Raw genomic sequence first — 6,000 nt, 5'->3', positions numbered from 1 at the left:
TTATTTGCAAGGAGGCGGCAGTACGTATATTGATACATAGATATCCTATATGTTTTTGTCTCTGTTTTTGTCTCTAATGTATAAGATAGATGATTGCTATTACCTTCGTCTCAAGATATAAGACGTTTGTGTCGGCACATGATAAAAAACAAAGGAAGCAAAGGAGAATGAGAACAAACAAAATGATGAAAAACTTTTGCCCCACAATGATAAGAACAACCTGTAATAATTCTGATACTAAGCGGCATTTGTACGTGCCTGCGGCGTCGGCCAAGTAGCCATTGACCCAGGTATCCAGCGGTGCGTCCGGCAGCAGGTAACTGATAGCGATCAGAACAACCGCTACTGCCAGCGCCCGGGTGAATGTCCGCTCCGGCCGCTCCACCTTGCCGGCCATGGTGCTTGCGCTATCCCACTAGTCGAGGTTCCAGAACATTATGGGACGGGGGAAGTACATGGCAGTTCCTACTGCGGGTTTTTTGAACTTCTCAAAGGCTTTCAACTTATGAACGATTTCTTTTTGCTTGGGACTGAGTTTCAAGAAGACACTGAAGTCTACTAGGCCAGGTAGTTTATCCAAGATATCAACCTTGTAGTAGTGAAGCATGTATTTTGTTAGTTCTCCGAGACTTCTAATAACATGTGCTTTCCTTGTGAAGTTATCGTCATTGCAGCAGGGTCTCTTTGACTGACTTGGTGAATTTATCAGTGACTCCTTTTGAAATCCTGCGAGCTGATATTGATACTTGACTCATTATACAGTCACGATGATACTATCTTAAAAAACTTTGGGCGTACAAGGTTCAAGATGTTGAACACTTCTACGACGTGATTCTGAGAAAGTGTATCAGATAGGACTAACATGGAGTATCTACTCTGCGTAGTGATTCTAGCACATTAGTCGACTCATTCCAAGCTGTATGGCCCTCATCCATTATAAGTAGGTTAGGGAACATAAGCAACATGTTCCAGAAGCTGCAACGGTGCCACCCCCATCACTGTCAATGATCCAAGAGAACCGAGTGTATCCAACCATGAGGATACTCCTATTGGCTTGCCAAGAGTTAAGGATTTCCAACTGATCTGCTTTGTCACCCTTGACAAATACAAATCATACAGTAGTATGTCCTCCACTTGCCACCGTTGAAATTCCCTTTTCCATGTACCTAATATGCCATTAGGAAGTACAACAGGAGGCCTTCCAGAGGGATACTTTGCCAGGAAGCTCTGAATGAAACTAATCAGCATAAATGTTTTCCCCGAACCAGGGGCATGAGCTAGAATGGTACCTCCTGATTTGTCAGAGACTAAATTTTTAAACAGAAAGTGGAAACCTGCCAACTGATGTGCTCTCATCTGCTTTTCATGTCTTGGATGAATAGAAATGTCTAACGCAATGAGTTCTTCAGCGACTCTAACATCACTAATGACAATATCATCAGAATCCTTTGAACGCATTTCACAAAAATATGATCTTGACCTTGATGTCTGACATGAGGTAAACACAATGTTAATTGATTGTTCCAATGATACATTTAAATTTCATGAATACCATGTAAAAATGAAATAATGATAATCCAAAGTTCCATATTTGTTACTAAACCCATGTCTTGCACAATGTAGCCAAGCCACATCATCTATCTATCTATTATTTGTACTAAAAGCAAGACACGGTAAAAATAGAAAGGTAGACTTGAAAAGTGCAAAACATCCCACCGTTCGTTGAACAGAATAGCTTATTGATCAAATTTTGGCACAAACTGTTCTGTTTCAAAAAGGAAAGGAAAAATTTGAGCGCAAATTGCATGTTCCACATCCTACCATTGTTTATCCTCACATACCTGTCATTTGTAAAATGCACGGCAACAACGCACACTCTGGCTTGAACCTCTGACCTTGTGGTTAACAGCCACACACTCTGGCCAACTGAGCTATTCCAGCTATTTTGATACAAAAAGTATTTAACCATACATATAAAAGCTACATGATCTCTTTCATGGGAAATTCCATCTCAAGTGATTGCAAAAGGCATCAATTTTCCAAATATTGATGTCAATCCATGAGACTGGAGACAGGCATAATACGCTCACCAGACATAAACCTTTACTTTTGGTAATAAAAAAACCTTTCGATGCTCGCAAAATTTTAAATGTTTGGTCCATTGTCGCAAACTGTTTTGTATGGGTCACGCAGATACATGATAAGTTACAATACGAAATAACAAACTAGAGCATCTCATACAACATGCAACTTATAATACCAATTCCATTTCTAATATAGGCTCATCATAGCATATCAGGTAAGGCCGAAGAAATAATCAAGTTGTCCATTCTCGTTCATGAGGAAACAAAAGCAAAGGAAGCAGTTGCAAATTGAAGGTTTTAGATTGATATTAAAGAAACCGAAACCCACAAAGATGCTTCAGTTGACCTCAGACCAGCAAATAATTGAAGGTCCAATTTGAGCGAGTACTTGTAATGTATGTCAAACAAATAACATGCAAAAGGAAGCATCACATTTTGTTTGAAGCCCACAACTCAATAAGTATCAACTTCATGCTATACGCTCATATTTAAAAATATGTACTATAGTACGATAGTGAGTCACATATAAAGTATTACGCTAATAGTAGAAAGCCTGAAATTGATCATCTAGGGAACAAAGTTTGATGTGCTAAAATACTAAAGAAACGAAAAATAGTGGTAGCAATACGAGGCACTTGTCACAACATTTAGGTTAAAGTTATCTGCCAGATGCTGGGTATCACATGAATAAATTCATATAAGGAAAGATGTATGATACATAAAAAATAGTAGACACATAACTTATTGGAAGTGAAACATAGCAGAAAAGAACATGGCAATTGGATGTCTCATGCATGCAGATTCTAGAATGTTAACTCTAGCTCAGTAACAACATGAAAGTTGTGCAACCAAATATTGAAACAACCAACAAGGATTGACAACTACCATAAGTACTTTCATAAGAGTCACAATTTAGGCACACAATGATATCGATGCAAAGGATGTACAAACAACACTTCAAAAGATTGAGTGACATTAGTATTAAGTAGGATACTAGAATGTAGGAGACACACCTTAGGATGACAAAAATGTTATAGTCACCTAGTAGAGACTTCATGGCAGAAAACGCTGGGGCAAGAGTTTCTAAGCAACATAAGCTATTAGGTGTCTACTATTATATCCTCTTTGACCAGCCTTACTTCACAGAACCCGGTAAAAGGGCAAAATATATGTAGAGAAGCAAGAATCAAGGAGCTGAAGCACTAAATGGTGAAAACAAAAATAGAAAGTTAAAGATTGAGACATAGATTGGTAAGGACATAAACATAAAATATTGTTTAGTTATCTACAAAATGACAAAAAAATAGCAAGAGAATCATATGCATAAAGGGATACGTGCAAGCTCCTGTCTAGTACAGTTGGATGGGAGACTTTCAACATGTAGAGTGTTTGATGCATGTGAAGGAAGAGAAGGCCCATAAGAACCAATATAAGGTATCTGTAAAGATGTACCAAGTTAAGTATGTTTCCTCTTACTTTTGGTTCTAGAGAAGTCTTACTTGACAACAATGACAATCTCGAACGATCGGAAAGCCATATATACATGGTGTACGTACAACAGCCAGCCTGCCTTCACCTTGCATACAAAAAGCCTTGATGTCCTAGCACATCGTCCTGTTGTCCAGCAGGTCATCCCCACTGTTGTGGATATCAACTTCGTTCAGCTGGAAGTCCTTCGATGTGCAGCACTGCTCACTCCATTCAAAGCACAGCTTTGGTATCACCTTCTTGAATGCACTTTCATAGGTGTTCTCCAGAGAATCAGCTGCTATGAGCCAACACTTTCTTTTGTTGCCCAGGCCAGTATGCCGGCCCGATTGCTTGACATGTAATAGAGAGGTTCAAGTGAACATCTAGAATGACGACTCTTGATGCGCCCACTAGGGAGATGCCCTCCCGGCATGCCTTGGTAGAGCCAAACAAGACTTTTGCATCAACAGAGTTGTTAAACTGATCCATTGTCAGTTCTCTATCTTCTGAAGTAGATTTATTATCACCACGGATCACAAAGAACTCTAATACTTGCCAGCCACTTGTCTTAACCAATAGACTTTCCAAAAAGTTCGTGGGAAGTAATGTACTGACTAAATGCAATGACCTTCTCTACCGCAGATTCCACAAGTGCCAGGATATTGATGAAAAATCCGGCCTTCACACCATCGGTCACGTTGATAGACTGGACCAGACTATCAACAGTCACTATTGGAATCGCCCTATACGCCGAGTGCCACGGACACTCGGCAAAGGCCCAAAAACCGCCGGCAACGCCTTTGCCGAGTGTCACCTTCGGCAAAAGCCACCCTGCGTAAACCTCTTCGGCAAACAGGAATTTGCCGAGAGCCATAACACGGGCACTCGGCAAAGCCTTTGCCGAGAGCTAAACAGCCCGTCTCAGCAAAATAAAGCAGCTAACGGATAAGTCCGTTAGCTCCAGACATGTGGGACCACGTAAACTTTGCCGAGAGCCACTCTCGGCAAAAAGAAATACTAGGCATGTGTCGTGTCCTGACATGTGGGTCCACGACAACAGGCCGAGCCCCGACTTTGCCGAGAGCCACTCTCGGCAAAGGGAACCATTAGGAGGCTGACACATGTCGCCTCCTAACATGTGGCCCCACGACCACAGGCCGAGGGACAACTTTGCCGAGAGCAACTCTCGGCAAAGAAAACCAGTAGGAGGTTGACACGTGTAGCCTCGTGGCATGTGGGTTCACGACAACAGGCCAAGGGCCAACTTTGCTGAGAGCCACTCTCGGCAAAGAGAACCAATTGGAGGCTAACACGTGTCACCTCCTGACAGGTGGGACCATGAGAGCAGGCCGAGGGCCAACTTTGCCGAGAGGCCCTCTCGGCAAAGGGAACCAGTAGGAGGCTGACTTGTGTCACCTCCTGACATGTGGGACCACGAGAACAGGCCAAGGGCCAACTTTGCCGAGAGCCCCTCTCGGCAAAGAGAACCACTAGGAGGCTGACATGTGTCAACTCCTGACATGTGGGACCACGAGAATAGACCGAGGGCCAACTTTGCCAGGAGCCCCTCTCAGCAAAGAGAACCACTAGGAGGCCGAGGGCCAACTTTGCCGAGAGCCAACCTCGGCAATCCTTTTCCCTTTACCGAGAGCCCCTCTCGGTAAAGTTGTCACGGGCACCATAGGTTATTATCGTTTACCGAGAGGCCTCTCGGTAAAGGTGTCAGGTTCTACTGGTTGGTACACGTTTACCGAGAGGCCTCTCGGTAAAGGGTGCATTCTGGTCCAGTTTCACAGACATTGTCGAGAGCCACCCTCGGTAATGGTGTGCCCAGGAGCCTTTTTCCTGTTTCTGTTTCTTTCCTATAGCGAAACATATACAACAGCAGCATATAGTTCATCACACATAGAACATGTCACATATAGGCATTATTGAACAAAAGAAGCAATGATTGATTCTGAAAAACATTCCACATAAAAGCAATAGTGCATAAAAGGTGAAATAGTAGTGAAGTCACTCGACTACCACAAGTTTACAAGTCTCAAGATGCAAGAGTTCTCAACATACAAGGAACAGTTTCAAACATAACATAACATGAAGTTCACGTAATTTTGAAAATCGGAGTGATAACATCAACATTAGAACGCATCATTCCGTTTGCTGCCCCAACTCCATCAATCGGAGTGATAACATCAACATTAGAAGGCATCATTCCGTTTGCTGCCCCAACTCCACCAACTTGAGGTGGAACTACCGGAACATTGTTCGACCCTTGTGATGGGTTGAGCTATGATGGATTGACCCAATAGTGAGATGAATGCATATGGTAATGCCGAAAATGGTGATAGAAATAGTTTGAAGGAAACTCACAATGTTCCACTCTGGCGTCGGTGGCATCTCTGGCACTGGTTGGCCTTGCATGGAATAAAGATTGGCCACCATATGT

General features: G+C 42.6%; 1 pseudogene; it reads right to left on the bottom strand.

Annotated features, from left to right (window-relative positions):
* Positions 1-3,184: 3,184 nt before the first annotated feature.
* Positions 3,185-6,000, bottom strand: part of LOC123101483 (protein CHROMATIN REMODELING 35-like) — a 73,905-nt pseudogene continuing 71,089 nt past the window's right edge.

The sequence above is a fragment of the Triticum aestivum genome, chromosome 5A (genome assembly GCF_018294505.1).
Source record: "Triticum aestivum cultivar Chinese Spring chromosome 5A, IWGSC CS RefSeq v2.1, whole genome shotgun sequence".
Classification (NCBI taxonomy): domain Eukaryota; kingdom Viridiplantae; phylum Streptophyta; class Magnoliopsida; order Poales; family Poaceae; genus Triticum; species Triticum aestivum.
This window is presented reverse-complemented; position numbering and strand designations above follow the sequence as displayed.